Below are 21,906 nucleotides of genomic sequence, written 5' to 3'. Positions count from 1 at the left end.
GTGCTACATATTGTGCTTCATTTTCTACACTCTTTGTGTTATGAAAATATGAGTGTTTCATTCATTGTCCGAAATCTCTTAACTCCTTAATCATTAGGATTAACACTTAAGGACCAGAGATTTTTTTTTTAATCCACTACCCAACACTAACCAGGGATGGTTTCTGGTTGCAGCTAATGTAGCTTTAGCATCTTGCCTCAATAGAGCAACTGGGGTCTGAGGAACTTGCTCCTTTGAACATAATAATCCTGGATTTTCTATAATCTTTTTTCTGGAAGCACTTGCAACACAACCAAGCGGCAACCTCCGGTCATTCATAGGAAGTGTTATAAACTGCAATTCATAGAGAATCCGCTTGAGGCTGGCTGCAAAAACACCGGAAACCACATAGACACCAATTAAAAAAAGACGATCTTTGCAGCATTAATAAACATGTTTACAGCCTGGTTAAAAAAAACGGCTTGGGACTACGTAGCTAATTTCTCTCTCAGCACACACTGTATGGGGGGTGAATTTTTTTATAACACAATGGTTCAGGAGATATTAAGATTACAAGTTTTTGCCCAAATAAGGACATGACTGACTTGACTCCCGGACGGGAACACATAGCTGTTGGCTAGGAGGTTCAAACTCTGCCTCTTTACGTCACACTATGCCTGGTTGAGTTCTGCATTTCCAATATGGCTGCCGCCGTCGATTGGCTTCAAAACAGCGCTCAGGAACAGATGGGTGTCGTCACGGATACTACGTCCATATTTTATACAGTCTATGAGCACAACCAATAAACTTTTAGTGACATTTTGGTGATTTGGTAGCTGCTAATGTAGCTTTAGCAGCTAGTCACATCAAGGGTTGTGAAAGGGTAAACAAGGTCTGGTAAACTGACATCTATGATCTAAGCAACCCACGATTTTGTTTTTCATTCCCCTTTCCTCTAAAAGCTTACTACATGACAGCTGCCTTTTCTTTGTTCTGGTAGCAGCTAAACTAGCTCTAGCAGATAGTTCCAGTCAGGCCAAGAAGGAATATGATACAGATCAGGGATGGGAGTTTACAGTAATCCTTGTACTCGATTACTCGAATTACCTAATGAACTACTACTCCAGTACTCGCAATTATTATCTTTTTAACCGTAAACAAAAATGAATAAATAAATAAATAAAAGTCAATTTTGGTGATTAGCAGGCTAATCTTCTCTGCTCTGGTTTCATCACAACGACGTGTGTTAATGGGGTGAGCAAAAGATGTGAATGGAGACTGCCTGTTACCTGTCTCCGCTGTTTTCTCCTTGTGCTTTAAGCGCATGTGGTTAAGCATCAAACTAGTATTTCTATGGTATGCAAGTTTAACGTCACATATCTTGGACTGCACATTAACTTCATTTTTTTTCCAGACATTACTTTTTTTTAACTGACATGTCGCAGGTGTCTCAGATGGTTTTGTATTTGTTCTGCTTTTGCTTTCGGTGGAATAAGATGTTCCTAGAGAGTTGCCATAGCTGTTGTAAATCAGTTGTTTTTGCTGAAATCCAGCTCGGTGTGTACTTAAGCTGAAGCCGTGGTCGGAGAAGTCATATGTTTATATCCAGTTAATTATTTTCTTACCTAGTAGATTCAGTTAGGCAAAAACAAAAAGCACATGGTCACACATGTAACGCTGTATGAGTTCAAGTTATGTTGCCAGGTGCGCGGTTAACAAAATGCTATTCGAATAATGGGGTGAATGGCGAGTACTCGAGTATTCGTACCCATCCCTAATACATTACCTAATGTCTGGTAAACGTATTTTTTAAACTCAATAATCAAGACATTTTCTCAATTCTCATTGCTTCTAAATGCATAACCACTGTTGGTCTGAGATGTGTTGTTTTGGTAGAACTGCTGTAGTTTTAGCAGCTAGCCTCAAACCGGGTATACAGGGAACCAACTAAAGAAGTCTGGTGAACTTGCTTCTTATATCTTAAAAACTTGTGATAGCCTGCAATATGACACTAGCCTAAGGTGGAAGATGTGTTGTTTTGGTAGTAGCGGATGTAGCTTTAGCAGCCAGCCTCGGGCAGAGAAGAAGAACAAAGTTCTATTTTTCTATCCTTCCCCAGATTTTCTTCATTCTCATTCTTATAAGCGCTTGTGTGTGAAGACACATTTATTTAAACAGGCCTTCGACTCAAGCAGAGTTGAGAAACAGGTTATGAAGGTCTGGTTAAAGCTAGGGTTGGTAGTCACAGAAAACTAGCGTGATTTTGAATGTAGCATTTCCTCAGGACTCCGTCGAACCCCTCCCCCCCTCCCCTCGGACCTCCTCCAAAACGACGCCCCCACTCACATGCACGAGCGCCGCTGATTCGCTACCATATGATTGTGACTGATTCAAAACCGGTCCTCAGCACATCATTTGTGTTTTGCACTACGTCAACTCATGTCTCACTCAGCTGTAAGAAAACACCAAAACATTATCATAGTGAAAGTTAAAAACACAAACAAACATGAAATGTACGTGCAGGAGGCGGGCAGAACGGCAGGATGGGATTTGATTGGTTTCATAATTTGGATCCTGATGGCAGGGATTGGTTGGTGTTTTCCCAGGTTTACTCCGGCTGTAGATAGCAGCTTTTTTTCTCGCTCTTTTTTAAGAACACATTATGTATTGATTACCATCGGGACAGAAAGATAATTTTAACCAGTATAACAAAAAGTGTATCTAAATCTGAATACCAACCCCAGCTTTAACTCACTTCTTGAAAAATATCCAGATTTTATTCATCCTTTTTTTTGTAAAAGCTTTCAAAAAGAGCACCAACCATTTGGTTGGAGATGTCTTGTTCTGGTCGCAGCTAACATGGATTTAGCAGCTAGCTTAAGACGGAGTGCAGAAACAGGCAACATAGGCCTAAAACTCACCCCTCCTAAACACATGACTTTCCTAATTGTTTTAAAAAGGATGCAAAAAAAACTACAAACAGAAACACATATAACGTCAAAATTACACAGCGAACCAAATATCCATCAGTTACATTTAGACTTTAAAGACTTACAACCTTTGAGATTTCCCCCCCTGTAGAGTTCACGGTAAGGGAGCAGAAAACCTTTTAAAGAGAGGATCTACTTACAGTAATGCAACGTATGAACACATTGTAGAAGAAACAGAAATTATACAAGTAATAATAGGTTAATATAATGCATAACGCATAATGGGGCACTTTTCATAAATTGCCTTCATACAATCACTTAAAACCTCCCACAAACCTCCCACCAGTTTCAAACGCTTCTCAGTGGAACATTTAGAAGACATACTATTTAAACACAAGGTAGAGGCTACCTACACACATTAGATAGATAGATAGATAGATAGATAGATAGATAGATAGATAGATAGATAGATAGATAGATAGATAGATAGATAGATAGATAGATAGCATCTTATATTTGTCTGATGGAAATTAAACTTACAGAATGTCAAATCTCATCATAAAAACTCCCAAATCACAGCGAGTCCATTAATAGAAGGTTGAGAGAACATAGCCGCCGTCTTTCATATTTTAATGAGATATGAACGGTATTACACCTCCATGATTTTGCTGCATCAGAACCTATATCCAACCCCACCTTTGTTTGCACCCTGTATTTGCATTTCAAAGGGAGCCCCTGGGAAGCCACTTTGCATATTTACATCTGATTAACAACTTTAAATGAACACGTCAAAGTCTGGAAATTGCTCATCACTGACAAGGAGACAGCCGCTCTGATTCTGTAACGTGAGATGTAATGTAACAAAACGCTGAACACTGACTGAGATTAGAATAACATTATATATAAATACATACCTTTCATGTGAATTTAAACATTGTAGTAATACACGAGTATTTTTGCAATTGTGGATTTCACATCCAGGAGAGGATCAGGTTGAAAATGGATGAATTTGTGTCAATGCAATTATATAAATACAAGTCCAATTTCTGATTTCTGATACATAAAAATGTAAACTGATGATTGAATGATCCCAGGTTTGGAAAAGGTTTATCTGGTGAAAGAGTAGCTCTTCTTCACTTCTAATTATGATTTAAGTATACGTCTCATTTCATGGTGTATTCCTCCATGACGGGCTCATTCAAATTTCATGACCTTCCCTTAGTGGGCCCATTATTATGTATTTTACACATCTACCCATACTAGTGAATTAAAAGGAGGGTGAAAGAATGGTCAAGCTACTATATCATTAAAAATATCCTAAATCTCGAATTTGGAGGGAAAAAACACAAAGTTCAGAGAGTTAAGGTAAAGCTTGGTCAATGTTGGGGTAAAAAAAAACAGGCTATAAATTTCAGATAGAGCTTTGTTCTGCTGAGCTCTCTATACGACATTAAATATGAACTAACGATGTGATTATTAATTGGGCCCATTGTAATTTGAGGATTCTGGGCTGCATATTGTTGGCAGCTCTCCACGGGGTCTGTCTGTGCAGGAACGTGTCGAGGGGGCTACCAGCCAGGATGCCTCAGCCATTTAGAGAGCAGCTCGCCACTCGCGCATCGGCATACCAATGAGTGGGGTTAAAAAGGCACGGCTCCTCTCAGAGACGGCCCTCCTTCTCCAGCTCGGCTCCAAAGGGTCTCCACGGACTAATTTCCAAAACCACCTCTTAATGTAGGCTTGTGTCAATCACCTGAACAGACAGCTTCATCCCCTGATATGGAGCAGTTGCACAGTAGAGCCAGGCAGACCAAATGAAATACAATAGTGCTTTACAGTAGCAGACATAGGAAAAATAATAGAAACAGCTTTTTAATGCCACGAAGCTTACTTTAATAACTTAAAAAAACCATTTTGTTCATACTTATATTCCAGTTGTAAAGCATGAGTCCAACATTCCCAGATCTAATGCTTTTTTTATTGATGTAACACACAGACAGAAGATTTAACCCTCCTGGTATGTTTGTTTCTTAGGGACAGCAATAATGTTCCTGGGTCAATTTGACCCGGGGCAAATTCAATGATTCAATAGTGTCAGGATCCCAAAAAAATCCCAATAAACATTTTTTAAAATCTCATTATTAGCTCAATTACTAACCATTTAAATCAAGATTTAGTGCAATGGTGTTTTTTAATACTCACACATCATGGTTCAATGAGGAAAACTCACTCGTCTTTTATGAAAATTCATGTTAAAACTGTTTTAATGCACATTGGAAAGCCCTAAATATAAATACAATAGTTTCACTTGACATTGATTTTTGTTAATTTGATTCTGTATTTTATTGTATTTATTTATTTTATGAAGTGATGTTGATAAATTATTCTATATGTTGATTGCGCTAATTAAGCCAAGCAGAAGAAGTTTCAAATTAAAATGGTTCAAATTGACCCGCAACATAACAGGAGGCTTAAAGAGACACGATCATTAAGATTCACATAAATTCAACTAGATATAAATGTACACTTGTAAAAGACATATGAGTTATAACCCCTTCTTTTTGGTTGTAGGTTGTGTTAAATTAATGTCTTAGCATGTGTAGTGTCATTTAACACTGCCATGGTAACATTATTGTCCACATTGATTTTTCTGAAACACAGAGGGAAACTCCGGCTCTAATAATTTCAGAAAGTGTTCTGAGGGTGTGATTGTAGAATTTATCATAAAGCTGAAACAGACTGTCTCCTCAGTGGTATCAGGGTTGATAAAAGTTACTTACAAGTAGCCTTCTGTGTTTCTAAATATTGTGTTTTGAGGTCTAATCTGGGAACACACCTTGGGCTTTTGTGTCTTCTCAATAATGAGAAGATTCAAGGTTAATATTCGTATAGAAAGTTGCATAGGAAAAAGATAAAGCAAACATTTAAAGCTTCAACTGTGTGTCTTGAATGGAGATATAGCTGTCATTCTGATCCACAAACAACTCCACACTCCACTTAACTCCTAAACACAACTTACCTCACACTCCTCCTCAAACCCTTTCACGCTCCGGCTTCTCTGATCACTGAATGGCTGAGAAAACCATCCCTCACACTGAGTTTTGCTTTTTGTGCTACAATCCAAGATGACACACGACACGAGAAATGATGAGAAAACTGTGGGGAGGCTTCCAGTAGATTGATTCTCCCATCGCTTCATTCTTTTCTAGTTAGTCTTTTATTGGCTACAAAGGTAGAGCCGTGGTGAAGCCGAGCGAGGGAGGAGTGAACCGGCCTGCCCTGTTTAATCCACGGGGCATTCAAGGAGGGTGATCACTTCTTAAGAGCACAAAGGCCTACAAGGAAATCAGTGCCGTCTATGAGATCCCAAAGCTGATTTAAAGGAGAGATGTCCCAGCTTGGGCTCTGGGCCTTTAACAGGAATAAGGCCATCCTGTACAATAACACTGAGGCTCTGGAGGAAAGCACGATTCGTGGTCAAATAAGAAGATGTCAGGTTGGAATGGAAGCTCTTGTCCCTTATAGAAATAATGTTATATGCTTCTTACAAAGAGAAAAAGTAATATTTAAATGATTTTATCAATGTCTAACTTTCTTTGGTAGCCAGCACAGGTGAATTCACTGCAATATATTCCATATGGAGAGAAAAGGCTGCAAATTCAGAAGTGATCCAAATACAAGAACAATTCATACGCTTCAGAATAAGGATGTTTGTCACTATCTGTGGCTGTAACTTGGTAATGGCTCTAGCTATCTTAATGGCTACTGCCATGATGCTATGATACTCCACTACCCGTATGTAAACAAGCACAGAGTTCTGAGGACATCTTGATCTAGACAGGGAAGATAAAGTTGTATGTTGGCTGTTTCAGGTTAAACTGGCTTATACAGTAACCATTAAAAGCTGCTGTTGGTAGTCATGATATAAACATCATTCGGAGAGAGATTTCAAATGCCAACACTACCCCTCCCCTATTGTGGTGTGCGTTCTATGAGGAAGTAGTGGCTTCCCAGCTAATCATGGCGACGTAGTGGGGCTGCTACTCAACCAATCAGGACAGAGGGTTTGGGAGTAGCTCTGATTGGTTCATGATGACGGGAAAGAAGGGAATAATAACATTGCTTGATACAAAGGCATTGGAAAACACAGAGATATCGGCATAATCTTAAATTACTTCACTTACCAATGAGTACAGATGGATATTATGACCTTTTCTCCAAACCCAGCAGAAAAAAAGTACAGTTTTTTTTACACCATTCCTACCAACAGCAGCTTTAACCAGCGCAGACATGTTGACATCAGCTTGCAAAGAGGACTGAAGGCTGGTGGTGCTAGCTGTGCTAACATTAGCCACTCTTACCACACAAACCAATTTGACATTGTTTACCTGCATACTATGTGATCCTGTGTTTAGGCATATTAAATAAATTTGGCTAAATGTTGGCTGGTTTATTATTGTTTTTTATCCTTCAGATTGTAGGCACACCAGTCTTTTATTCTGCATTCAAATAGCTAGAAAATGAGTCACTTTGGAACATCACTACGCCAGAAACAGGCTACCAATAAAAACAAGGGCCAAAATATTTACAGCCAATACTTCAAATATAAAAAGAATACAAGGTCGAAAGTACACAAATCCAGAAAACCCTGCAGCTCCAATTCTCACAGTAGCCTGTAGGGGGCACTACTTGAAGTGGATTTTGGTTGTAACACATTTTGTGGAATTTTTCAACAAGTTCTTATATTCACAGCATATTTTTGATCTTCCTTTTGTGTTTGAACACATTTATTTTTTTCTTTTATGTGAGTTTTAAGTAAGAAGGCTCATTTGACCTTGTCGGCCTCTGTATTCATCAAGACTAGATTTTTGTAAACCACGTACCAACACTATGAAAAACATCCCAGCTAGCAATGCTCTGTTCTAAATGAATTCTGTTAATGTGAAAGAGAATTTTTCTGTAATGTTTTCTGCGGGAAGTTTGCTTTGTGTTCAAATAATGTTCTCAGATAACATTCTTTAAAAACATTAATAAAATGTTAAGTGACAACAGTGCTCTAATAATAAGCCCTAATGTACTTGAAACATTCCTAGCGGGAAGTTCACAATTTTTTCTCAGATAACGCACTCTAAAAACATTCAATACTCTGTGACCCAAAGAATGTTATCAAAACATCATTTGAATTTGAAAGATAAAACATTCTATCTTTGTTCTAATTAAATATCACCAGAATAATCTTAAATAAAACCATTTTGTGAATTGAAGTGTCAGAAACATCCTGAAAACATTCTTTACATGTTGCTTCAAGAAAGTTGCTTCTTTGATATTAAGAAACATTATGGGAACATTTTATGGAAAACATTCAATAATCTTTTTCCTATAACATTATCACAACATCCTCTGAATGTTAAAGACAAAAGTGAACAAACAAGGAACATTATTTAAATCAATAACATCCTTAAGATGTTCTTTGAATATTACACTCGGAACCTTGTCTTGGAACATAATCAGAACTTATAGAGAATGTTAGCCAATGTAGTGGGAACATTCCCTGCTAGCTGGGATACTGCAGAGCTACTGGACATGCCTATTATTTACTTACTGTAGCATTTTTTTCTTTAATATGATCTTGAAAGACGAAAATCTAATCCTTCTCTTATTGTCTTCTGGGCAGATCAAGTTCATCTTTATCCAGAACTCTAATCAATAGCTGAACAGCACCCCCCAAAAAAATCCTACTCCATCTATCCATCTGAAAAAAGGGATATGGAGATATGGATAAGTCTGTGTGTTTTTACTGAAATACAATGCCTTCAGATTTAAAAAGATTAGCAGTACCACAGTTTGCTGCACAGCCGATGGCAATTTAATCAGTGTTTTCAGCAGCAGTGTCATTGTTATTTCAAAGGCATTGATTGCACTTATCATCTACTATCCACCTGATGATGCACATTCATTCACACAATGTTAACATTATCTCACAGTGCTAGTTTATGGTTGTGTCATTTATTGCAAAATAAGGCATGTGGTCAGAAACAGCTTTGTTGCAGATACAGACTGAGGACCAGAAAATATGCGATGAAGAGTGAGTGCAAAATTAATGAAGGGGAACTCTGACTTTTAGTCAATGTAAAAATTTCATTAATGTTATTATTCAGTCACCTCTCTGGTCCTGAATTTATATCACACAGACCTCATGTGTTGAATTCTGATTGCATGTATTTCCATTTCTTCTACATCAGGGGACTCTGAGAGGGAAGAGGGGGGCACATGGGATGTTCTGGATGAGAAACGTATGAGAGATTTTAGTGAAGATTTTTCTTTGTGTGGTACTCTATGTAAGTCGCTTATTTACCTTTGTTGTTATTTTTTGTAAGTTTTAGTTTGATTTGCTACATATCTTCATGAAAATATTTTAATGCAATGCTAAAATACTTTAATCACATGCCTTACATTAACTAAAATGTATAAGTGGAATAGTCATAGGGTTTTAATGGGTTATTTATTGTTAATGAAAATGCCATTTAAAACTAGTCTTTAAATATTATCTCTGGGGAAATAGATTTGCATCTTTATACCCTTTGTTTTCTTTAACATGAAAGATTAAAACATTCAGGCAGACATATTATTCCAGGGCAAATCTTTTGCAACATCAGTTTGGTCATGTGACAGTAAAAAACACACACTAGTGCTTCAGTGCTCGACACTATGACATTTGGTATTTAATTCAAATACATTAGTGTGTTGAGTGCATAGTTAGTGTATATGACCTCAGTAGATAATGCCTTTTGATAGGGTGTTTATACAGGAGTGGTGTATAGACATACTTTGTAATGTGGGAACAAATGAACAAAGGAGAAATACAGTCTGTCTTTGATTTGCAGTGATGAATTCACATCAAATCCGTGTTGTTGTTTTTTGACAGAACTGTCTCTGATCATAGGAAAACAGGTCCAGTCAGTGTTTAGTTTCAACTGTTTACAGTCAGACTCTAAAGTGTTCAAATCACTAGCCAGTACTTGGTTATAAGAATGTGCTACTTTGTCAGAAAGGGAAAAAAATACTCATACTTTCAGGGCTTGGACGCATGTTCTGTTTTTTTAACACGAAACAGTCCTAACAGCCTTCATGGTCACATTTATCATAAAATGTTAACCCTCCTGCTAGGTTCATTTCTCTGGATCAGCAATAATGTTCCTGGGTCAATTTGACCCGGGGCATATTCAATTATCCAAAAGTGTCAGAACCAGAACCCAAAAAATACCCAAACATATTTTTCTTCAATCTAATTTTTAACTCCATTACTAACTGTTTAAATCAGGATTTAGTCCATTGGTGTTTTCATTCAAATTATAGTTAAAACTTTTTTTAATGTACATTGGAAAGCCCTAAATATAAATACAGCAGTTTTACATGATATAAAAAAATATATATTTTATTTTACATTTTGAATTTTTTTTTTTTATGAAGTGATGTTGATAAATTAACATGACACCTCTTCTGTCACATGCTGCCAATATTTTTATGCTGCTTTTAGCTGGTTTGGAAGGTATATATTGCCTAAAATAGATTTTACAAAGGGTCAGTTTGACCCGCAACACAACAGGAGGGTTAAACATGTAACAAATCTAAAGCACTTAATTTATACAGCACAGTTTAAAAACAACAAAGTTTACCAAAGTGTTGCACTTTATGGAATAAAATAGCAGGAGTCAAGACACAGCAAGCCACATGAGAAATGTAAATCAGGTGTTTGTAATCACAAATGCCATATGGTAATGATGTGTAATATTATTCTGTGATGTTGATACAAACATGAAACCATGGATTGGAGATCAGTCAAGTTAGACTTTAAAATGATTGCTAATTATTGATATATGATAATTAATATGATATGTCTGATTAAAATGTATCAAAGATAAGATTTTTTCCCATAGATCATCATCAGAATGATCATAATGACTTTTAAAATGATACTGTGTATTAATGAAAGTAAGCCGTAGGTAACTCCCTTTGCACATTTAGTTAGAGCACAAAACAGAGGACAACACTGAGGAGTTGATATAAGCCTTTTCTTCTTTTCAAATACTGAAGGATTAGCATCACAGTCTAAGGGATCAAGTTAATGATGGCAACCTGTGACTACAGCTTTCCAGTAGGGCAAATAATTTACTATTTTCACCTGTGTGTAACAATGGAAACTGCTGGTCTTGGCAATTTCAGCTGCATAAGGCTAAATGGTCTGATTTGGACTTCTATAATATATCTGATTAAAATGTATCCCAGAGAGTAAAAACTATCATACTTTAGTTCCCTGTTGTTCTAATGACACAGTTTTTTACATTTTAAATAACTCTAAAGACTCTGAGGACAACAAATCCTGACAATGCTCAAAATATTAACTTTTGGAAACGTTTTGCTCAACACTGTATGTGTGAAATTCAGGCTCTTGCTTGGAGAAAATAGTCCCCAGCCCATTGTGCTGGAATTGCACTATCCTTATCTCAAGTACTGCTTCACAGATATGAGGAGCAGCCTGCTTTGTACAAAATATGATGTCAAATCTTGGCAATTTCAATTTCCTGTGACATCCCACTCCAATCCATGAAAAGGAGGACTTGTTTTTGAAGTGCACGCACAGTACTTAGAATGAAGAGGAAAACTCAAGTTTTAACAACTATGTTTGTCACACTCTCAAATCAGAAGAGATTGAAAATTATGAAAAAAATGCAAAAATGAGTAAAGGACATAACACATTTCAAAATGTGTACGTCTGACAGTCTACATTCATGGTACACACTTGAACTAAAATATAACACCACTTCAGCCATACAATTGCTATAGTACTTCTGTAGTATTAGATTAGCGCTGTACAGCAGGATGTGTTTATTGCAATATAAACAAAAATATACTGGGACACTATTATAGCAATTTTTGATCCATCAACATGGGCCAGTAAAAGTGCACTTCAGAGTTGGAACTTTCTTATGAAACAAACAATTTGCTAAAAGTCTCAATAGCGGCAGTTGTTTAAAATACAATCCACGTTTTTTTAGCCAGTGTGAGATTCTTTAAAAAAAGTTGTTCTCCCAATATTTTCATAGCAGCAGTAATGAACTGAGAACAAGTTGCGCAATTGTTAATAAGGTTGATTCACTTACAAGACAGCACTTTCGGTGCTACACCCTGGATACTTTTAAATCAAGTCTTAAAACTCATTTTTACTCCTTGGCTTTTAATACAGCATGAGAGTTTATGTTGGTCTCTGTTTGTCCTTTTAATGTACTGTATTTTAAATTTTACTATTATTTATTTCTACTGTTGGTATTTGTTGTGCAGCACTTTGGTAACCTTGTTGTTTTTAAAATGTGCTATATAAATAAAATGGATTGGATTGGATACATTCAGAAAAGCAGTTAATGTATCAAATAGAATAAGCTCACTAGTTAGCTTACATTTTTGTTAGCTTAAATGTTTTGCGATACAAAAACAGCGGTGCATTGGTTTTATCACTCTTTACTAATTTTGGCACAGTGTGAAAATTCTAAGCTAAGCTAATCAGCCACTGGGTGTTACCATAGACTGTATGGACGTAGTATCCGTGATGTCACCAGGCAGAGTGTGACATAAGAGGCGGAGTTTGACTCCTGGACGGGAACACATAACTGTTGGCTAGAGGGCTCAAACTCCGTCAGTCATGTCCTTATTTGGGCAAAAACTCATAATCTTAATATATTAATATATATATATATAATCCAAAAAATTCATCCCCCATACATTGTGTGCAGATAGAGAGATTAGCCATGTAGAGCCAAGCCGTTTTTTGAACCAGGCTGTAAACATGTTTATTAATGCTGCAAAGATCGCCTTTTTTGAATTGGTATCTATGTGGTTTCCGGTGTTTCTGCAGCCAGCCTCAAGCGGATTCTCTGTGAATTGCAGTTTTTAGCACTTCCACATGGGCTTCATAGTCTGAGACCAGAGGTTGCCGCTTGGGTGTTACAGAACAAAAGTATAAGTGGTACTTCCCATCTCAGCTGACTTTGGTCAAGCAAACAAATTCAGTGGGACATGGCAAAAACTCACATCTTACTGCTTCAAAGGTTAGCACAAGCTGTGCATAACATTATTTTTGTCAAAATGAGTAAAATTTGCCATTTTTCTTCTTAAATGTAGTTTGCACAGCTGCCAAGGTAGTATCATCACATGCTCTAACATTTTGATAATCTTGCACTAAAAGTTGCAGGTTTTTGTTCTAGTTCATTCATTGTTTATTAAATATTTTTAGTTTTTTTTCATGTTGTCACTTGGGCCGTGTAAGAAGCTGTAAATGTCAACACTGACATATAATCACAAGTTGATGTTGCTTGAGTGTCACCAAACACTTGCCCCACAGTTTTATTCAAGTCACAGAGCAACATTAAAATTTTGAACAAAAGGTCTGCGATCCTATTTCCTCTCAGGCAAACAGTCAAAGCGACTGGGTTCTGTGTTGTATGTGCAGACCCATGTGCCTATGATGCTTTGACTACCGTAAACAAACTGCCCCTATCTTTTACACAGAGGAACATGAAAACATGTACACACGGTCTATAGCTAGTAAATTCTTATTGCCATGTTTCAGGCGTTGAAGAAATACGACAGCAATTACTCCACCACCATGTGAGTTGACCACCTCTGCAAACCATTACACATAAATATGTTGTGATCCCTGTGTTCAACAGTCTGTTATGGACAAAGATGCATTCCTCTCCTTTTAGTGTGCAGTCATGTCTGAGGTCAGGGCCATTTTGTCCATATCCCATTTCTTGGTGTATCTTTAGCAACCGCAGAAAACGGTGTGCTGGAGCTCAGTCTGAAGTCTTTCTCTGTTGTTGCTATATGTGGGTCAAAGAGGAATCTTTTGAAAACAGGAAGATAGGAATACGGCCCGGCGCTAAATGAAAGGGGGTTTACAAAGCTCGAAATATTCTCTTAAATGTCTGACCAGAGCAAACTGATATTCAGTGGAAATACACTAAGTGCAAATATTGCTGCACCTGCTCCATCACTTTTGTACCTTTATACACACAGAATCATCTGGAAGGCAGTTCTGGACTGAGATTCAATTAACTTGTGTTATAATAAGGGGCAAAGACGGGGAGTTAGCAGTACACAAGTAAGGTCTGGAGCTTTGATTGACGTTAGCCTCCATTCAACCTCAGCATGAAAGGAAGCTCTAAGTAAACAAATAGCATGCTTTCAAAACCGGCTTTGTGTATTAGATTGTCCAAAAAAACCTTCGTATTTTTTGGTAGCATGCAATGCTGTTTGCTGTCTACCGGATCAGTGCTTGAATGTGTATGCATTGTGGCTTGTTGATGAATTGAATAAGTGTGTTGGAGCTGTGCTGTAAATCTCTGAGTTGAAGGACGAGCTGTATCTCATGCTGGCCTCTATCTGAGGGAAGAGAAAGCCTCTGGGCGATGATAGAGGGGGAGAGGGGACAGTGAGGGACGATTGGAAATTTAAACAGTATCTTATTTTGAATGTTTTCCCTTACAAGGATAATACATTCATCCTGTTATCTTTGCTTTTTATGTAATTTTATATTCTTTAAATCTAAAAATGCAAACACTATAGATTGATGGTGGTCAGTTGTCCTTCTGTCATTTTAATGTATTTGTGTTTTTATAGTTTTTGGTGAAACACTCGAAGTTAGTGACACATGGGTTTTTATATTTGCCAAATGAATGACAGTGTCAGATTGTGAATCTGGCCTTTCATGTTTCACTTCACTGCACATTTCACTCTCTGTTTCCCTACAACAGCAGCAGAATATCTGAGTCTTATTGTTTGGTGTGTTAGAGATGTAAATGGACATGAATAATGGAAAATACTGTGAGACTAATAATAGACTTAAACAGTTCAGCAGTGCTGACATGTACACCAAACCTTTGTTACATGGTAAAATCAAGGATAAGCAAACTGACTTGATGTAATCAGATTGCAAACCAAACCGTACTGTGACAGAAAGACCCCCCCCCCCCCCCCCCTAAAAAAAACAGCTTTCATTATCCAATTCAAAGGCAGCTTGAAGGAAAAGTAGGCACACAAATTCTTGTAATGTGCACTATTTTATCTGAGGTTTAAATAAATATGTCTCAGGACAAAAAGAACTGAAATTTGCATGACACAGCACTATTTTTTCCACTTATGTAGAACAGAGATACCAATTTTAGAAGAATTGTCCTTTTGTTTCCATTAATTTGCTCCATCAAGCCTCAAAGATTTCCAAGGTGGTTTAGTTCTGATTGGACCCTGACTAAAGAAAAAAAATCCATCAAATCCAAAGTACAACACCTCAGTTGTCCCTTCTAATCCCCCTGCCTGCTGTTTTAGCCCAAGCACCAGTACGAGAGTGACACTATTAATCTAGCTAGCTAATTCTGATTGTAAAAGAATGTGTTTGACTCCAAACCTGTTTCCACAAATGGCTCAAGTACCAAGGAGCTGATGCCAAGCCAGCTTACCTACGTGTAGCTCTCGTCACCACAACACATACACAGGTAAGTTCTTTAAAACAGCGTTTCATTCTGGAGCGGTCTTGTGGAGCACCAAGACGCCATGAGAACTGCAATCAGTACGAGCAGAGTACAAATAATTACCACATGGTACATTATAAATCATTATAAATCATAACTAAAATAAAATACCGTGTTGGCCGCTTGTCGCGAGAAAAGGTTCTTGAGTCTTTAGAGTGTCTTTTGCAGTTTCCTTAGGCTCTTCATGTGCAGTCCGTCTCTAAACTCTGTCATAGCGGAACCAAAAACCTGGAACTTTAGTTCCACCAATAAACGTAATTGTTTTTTGCATTTTAACCTTCTAACTCTTCTAATATTAAAATTTATCTATTTATTTATATATATTTATTCAAAACATGAAATTATTTAGAACTTTACAAATATGGAACAAATTAAAGTAACAGCACTTACACTACATTAGCCGGACTTATACTAGGTCCACTACAAAGCTAAAGCTGCTGCTGGTTGTTTGCAATCACGTGATGCCAGTGATGTGTGGAATTCAAACGGGGGTCAGGAAATTTCAGAATGGATGCAACTGAGGAAAGCCCGTACGGTGCTGCTCTAGACACCGTAATAACACAAAGATACCGAAAACAATTCTGGATTATGTCGAAAGAGATCCTCCTCACATGAGGACTTACGATTTTTTAACTGACCAGAGCTTATTTCTGAATGTGTCTGCCATTGACATCACTAACTACCTCGTCCTCCAGACTTCATTTTACACCACTGAGCAAATGAAGGCATTCGAAAGCCTCGAGGCTCACAATTTTTTTGAGGGGTTTGGTCCACGACCTGGGTATCAAGGTGCTCAACAGCGATTGTCATTAGGTTTTCGCCAGGGTGAGTATTTTTTAAATAAATTTCCATATGAATTGTCCTCCTCGCCACACAATGCTATCAACACTAACGTTTGCTTACTCACCGCAGGTTAACTGCTCTAAACGGTCCAGTCAACGGTAGTAGTAAAACAATAACTTAAATCAGCTATCTGGCTAGCATTACCAATTACTACCTATTGTTTGCCATTAAGTAATGGTTAAAAACTCCAGCAGAACAAAGATGGGAAAAATGTAACATTACAAAGTATGGAAGGAGTTAGCTACTTAAACAATAGACATAAATACAGCATACATATATTTCTTTAACTTACCCTGGACAAAGTAGTCACCCCACACACACGGGCATAATCCGACTCTGGACCATAAACGAAGGTTTGCTATCCACTGTTTCTGTAGTTTTTCGGAGAGTTTTGCATTTTCCCCCTTGTGAACGGCTACCATTGGGACACGATAAAACCCCCTTCACTCACATATACACGCAAATATGCTTACCAACCACCTCAGGACTGAACCACCCTTGAAGCCGCGCCACTCCCACGCAATGGAAATGACATCACATGCAAACAAGCTATTGAAGGTCCCAGCAGTTAGAGCAGGAGCTAACCCGGTCTAGCTAACAAGCCTGACTTTTCTTGTGTCTGTGGTTATTGAACCAGCAGCACAGTTTATTTAATTTACTGAACTTCTTCAGCCAGAGTTATTGGGCACCGCAGCATTTGAAGACCTAGCAGGTGAGTTTTAAAGGTAACGAGTGCTTCCTTTTTCTGAAAGAGATTGAGAAAGGCCCTGTGACTAACCTGTTGCTCTGCCTAAAAGGAGCTTCTTTAACAAGAGAGGATAGAAAATATTTTCATCTAGAAGCAAGTGGGTATGTTTGACCCTTTAAGTATTCAACCATTCAAGGTGTTGTTGGTGGATATTGTGTGAAACACTGCTTAAGCAATTGCAAAGCTAGCTCCCAGATGAAACCAGTTTTCACTGTTGAAAGGCTAGCTCTAAGCCAATGTTTCCTTTGTTACTAGCCAGAGAGACTGAAGGTAATTCTTGCGTACACCCTCACTACCAGCAGATTAGATATGGCTGCTCAGGAGAGATGTTGAGATGTCTGATAAAGAGATGATACACAGAGGGAAACTATTGAACACCTTTAACAAGCTGGTAAGTATCAGATTACCTCATAGGCTACAAATAATACAAACTCAAAACCGACAGGACAACATATATGAATCCATCTGAGGAGTTCTTGTGTCATTAATAGCATATTGATCTGAATCTTACTCAACAGAGTTCATTTTAAGGAATGTATAATGCACCTGACACATCACCAGGAAGGCTATTTTCCTGCTTGTTCCATGTGTTTTACAGTAGAGCCATCCAAAAAGACAAGGACATTTAATATAGGACGTTTCTTTTTATTGCATCAGCAGGACTAAAAGACATTTTCTCTGCTTCATTATTTGAAGATTTCTGTATTTTTTTTTTTTTCACATGAAAGATCTTATGCTTTGACAGCTAGCCCGGGAAGTGTGTTTTATAGCTGACTCATAACTTTGTGCAGAGCAATTATAAAATAGTTAAGAATATATCCTAATCAGTTGAAACTAAACTTAATTTAGAAGCACTGTTTTTTTTCACAAACCATTTTAGGGGACCTATGCAGTGAGACAATTTTGGGGACTGGGCAACTGCTGCTGAATGTTAAGAGAGGGTTTACACAAACCCTGAAACGATATGAGGCGAATGACGTATTGAGGGCAGAAATGTAGACGGGTTTAAGTGGTTTAATCAAAGTGAGAATCCTCAAGGATTCCAAGAGGGGCATAGCAGAAACTGAGGCCAGCCTGCATTTATTTTTCTGTCTTCTGTTTTTTTTTGCCATCGAAACCTGAAAAGTTTGAAACAGTCCATGGAATTGAAGAACTTGTGTCACATTTTCATCTGCAAACAAGCAGACTATTCTTTGTGAAAGCTGATCCAGCTTTGTTTGTGTGTTTCCTGTCTGCTGAATCCTCAGAGGAATCTTTTCTAGTTTTTTGTTAGCTTGAAAAATTGGCTCTGTAACACTGTCAGATGAAACTAACACACCTGGGATGCAGGTTATATTTGGGTTGATCACATTGGAGGACATATAAACTTTGTTAATGGTGATTGTAGTCGAGCAGGCCGTCCTCTTTAAATGTAATACTTGCAAATACGAACAAATGTTTACAACGGCACCTGACAAAAGCCGATCTAAGCAGTGGTGTGGATGGGACTCAGCTCCACTTGGCATCAAATGTTTGCTCTTTACCTTTAATTCCAAAGCCCTTTGGCGTTGGTATTTTTGCTTCCCCACGCTGAAAACACTTGACATTGCGAGGAAAGGGTCATATAAGAAAGAAGTTGCTTTGTGTGTTGTTTTGTATAATATTATTTTGTTGAAGAATAGTTCAAAAGGACCAGTTTAATATCCATAAAGTGTAGAATAATGATAAATATGTACATTATCTGCTGCCTGCTCATATGAATCGACGTCTCTGTGTATAAGTACTGTAAGTTTGTGCTGCTGCCATACCTCCATGCTGCTGCGCACCTTGTGAGGCAGTGTTCACTCAGCCAAACATCGATCAACATTAGAGGGCTGATTAGTCAGCAGAGTCTCAGCTCTGCAGTTTGGAAGACGCAATCCTGTGCAGCTCAAATAACAGCTCATAATCTCTAGTTGACATCATTTTTATATGATTATGATTAAAAAATATATCATTATGCTCTAAAACAGGGGTTTCTAAACTTTTTGGAGACAGGGACCCCTTACAGATGAGAACATTTTCCAAGGACCCCCTCATAATTGTAACATAGATTAAGCACATGCTTACTACCATTTGCACTCTTAGATGCCCTTGGAACTATTTGTATTCTAAAACTTATCAATCTAAATACTTCAGACCTGTACCATAGTGATAAACAGATAACACTTTAATTTGAATCAAGTAAATACCACTTGTATACTTTAAAACAGAGGGTCATTTCATTCCTTGTGGACTCAACATGACAGCAATTATACTTTTCAAGTAATTGATCTTAAAAGCTTTCAGAAAATTAACAGTAACAAGACTGGCATATCCCTTCAAGCCACTAAATGGTATCATAACAATGGTGTATATGCTGTTTTTAATGACACAGCACAATTTTATAATTTATTAGAAATGTATTCTAATTATTTCACAGACCCCCACGCTATGGTACACAGACCCCAGGGGTCCCAGGACCCCACTTTGAGAACCACTGCTCTAAAACATCCCTTTATACTAATCATAGCATATTCCTTGTATGTTACCTTTGTATAGAAAAATAAACTCAAGTATTTTGTTTAAGTTACAGCAATCAGAGAGGACCAAAAACTATATTTCACATTGTGATATATTCTCTAAGTAATAGAAAATTAGCTTTGTTTCAAAATGAGTTCACAATATTTTCTTGTTCTGTACCACATAAATAATCAACAATATTGTCACATTTCAACTTGACTTAAATTTTAATTCTTCATTTCTTATTTTTTAATTCCTGATGTGCAGGTGACATTTCAGAAGTTTGATTGCAGTTTTATTAAAACACATTTCATCGTCTTTATTTTCATTGTTTCCATCCCTTTTTAATATCTGGCATGCACAGCAGATCTTTACTGGCAGCATCGTCTCTACCACTACATGAACCTTAAACCATTTAAAATAGTAAACACTGAGTGTCTCCTCCAGCCGTCTGTCTTTTCTGATTAACAATCTTTAACGTTTAATCTGAAGCACTGGAACAGGATTATGAGCAGATCTAAATATGGTGGCATATCATTTAATGAGTTATAAATCATCTGATCACTTGTGTTTGGACACTTTCTGCCCTCTTGTGGTGATCCTTTGTAGAAAGAGACACATTTCACATCAGCTCATCAGGAAGAAGATTCCAACTTTTAACTAATTGATCTGCAGTGATGTATTAGTACATATGAAGATGAATGGCATTTACATATTCCAGGAAAGTAAAAGCTTTTCATGATGCATATTATTTCCTGTAGTAACACTAAACTGAATGAGATATAAATACTTCAAGATTGAATGTGGTGCATTTCCTTTAGAAATTATAAATGCCAATACCCATTATTAATAGCATGCACATTATTTCAATTTTATCTCACTCACTTTAAAAAAATCCCTAAATGTGTAGAACCCCACCTTGACATGTAAATTAAAACAAAACATTTTATAAAGACATCAAAGTGAATGTAAGAGCAGAATAGATTAACATAATTTAGACTCAGCAGCATGATACAGTAACACAGATCCTCCCTGACTCTGAGCCAGATTAGACACAGAGTGAATGTGTTCACAAATGCCCAGCAAAAGGTCAGCGTGCTATTGAATTTTTTCAAATATCTTTCAAAATACCTCCTGGCATTGCAAATATTTTTGACCACCGCGTAATACTTTGGGGAAGGATGAATCCCCACTCCTCCATGCCCCCATCTCTTGCTCTCTCTCTCTCTCTCTTAAACACACATAAACACACAAACACACAGAGTGCACTACACAATGCCTGCCAATCTGCACAGCGAAAACACCGCTCTGGGTTATTCATCGATTGACCATTCAAATCCCAACATATGCTGCTCTGCTTCTATTCCACTGTGTTCTCAGAAATGGACCATTTCCGAATTCTTCCACAAGGCTTCCTTACCCTGTTCAGGAGTCACTCGCACACCATGTAAATGAGCAAAAAAAGGAGGCAGGAATGTAAATTGATCCAATACGGGTGTAAATGTGCTTGTGCACATGCGCACATGTGTATCTGTGTGTGCACACAGTGAACATTTTGACCTATTTTGCAGAATAATGCAAGGACAATATATCATCCTAAGTTCTGCTTTGTGACCTTGTAGTAAATCACCCTCATGATATATATCATGTTGTTTTGAAGTTTCTCTTCCCAACTTTGTTATGGTATAAGTGAAAGGGAAAAATGATTCGCTGTTCCTGTGTTCCCTTTCACTTTTCCGTATGCTTTTGTCTGTACGATCACATTCATCCCATGTGCCGGAGTGTCAAACATCTCAGCTTTACTTCACTTTTCATGTCTCTCCTCCTTTAAAGTCAGAAATGTTTTTCTCTCCAAGACCCCCTCCTGGTTTTACCCCTGTCGTTTTCCTTCTCTTATCCATCCCTCTGATCACCTAAAACATCAGTCCATCACCAGCAGAAGCTGTGGTTTATGTCTCCCTGCTGTCCACCGTCTGCCTTCCAGGGAGAGCTCCTCCCCTGCTGAGCCGCTGCCCGTTTGCCAAACTCGAGTGTTTTTTTTGCAGTAGAAGTGAGCAGGTTTTTACATGGAGGACTGCCTTAATGTTGTTCAGTTGGTGGGCAGCCACACAGGGCGCTGCACTTCAGATTCTCTGTTTGTTCATGTGTACAGGGCCAAAACCCACTACCTTACAGTCCTCTCCTCCTCCCCCTGCCTCTCTTTTCTCTCTGTCTCATGCACATTATACACACAAACACCGGTGAAACCTATATCAGTATGAAAGAAAACAGTCAGAATTAAACTTGGTACATGTCTTAGCCA

At 37.8% G+C, this 21,906-nt stretch overlaps 1 long non-coding RNA gene across 1 annotated transcript; it reads right to left on the bottom strand.

Moving 5' to 3' along the window:
- Nucleotides 1-15,012: 15,012 nt before the first annotated feature.
- On the bottom strand, nt 15,013-15,544 carry LOC117819991. Its single transcript, XR_004632667.1, has 2 exons — nt 15,422-15,544; nt 15,013-15,209 (listed from the first exon to the last, which is right to left on the bottom strand). It is a non-coding gene; the product is annotated as an uncharacterized LOC117819991 (long non-coding RNA).
- Between the last annotated feature and the right edge of the window lie 6,362 nt (nt 15,545-21,906).

This window comes from Notolabrus celidotus, chromosome 10 (genome assembly GCF_009762535.1).
Source record: "Notolabrus celidotus isolate fNotCel1 chromosome 10, fNotCel1.pri, whole genome shotgun sequence".
Classification (NCBI taxonomy): Eukaryota; Metazoa; Chordata; class Actinopteri; order Labriformes; family Labridae; genus Notolabrus; species Notolabrus celidotus.
The sequence above is the reverse complement of the archived record's forward strand: the minus strand, read 5'-3'. Positions and strand labels throughout refer to the sequence as shown.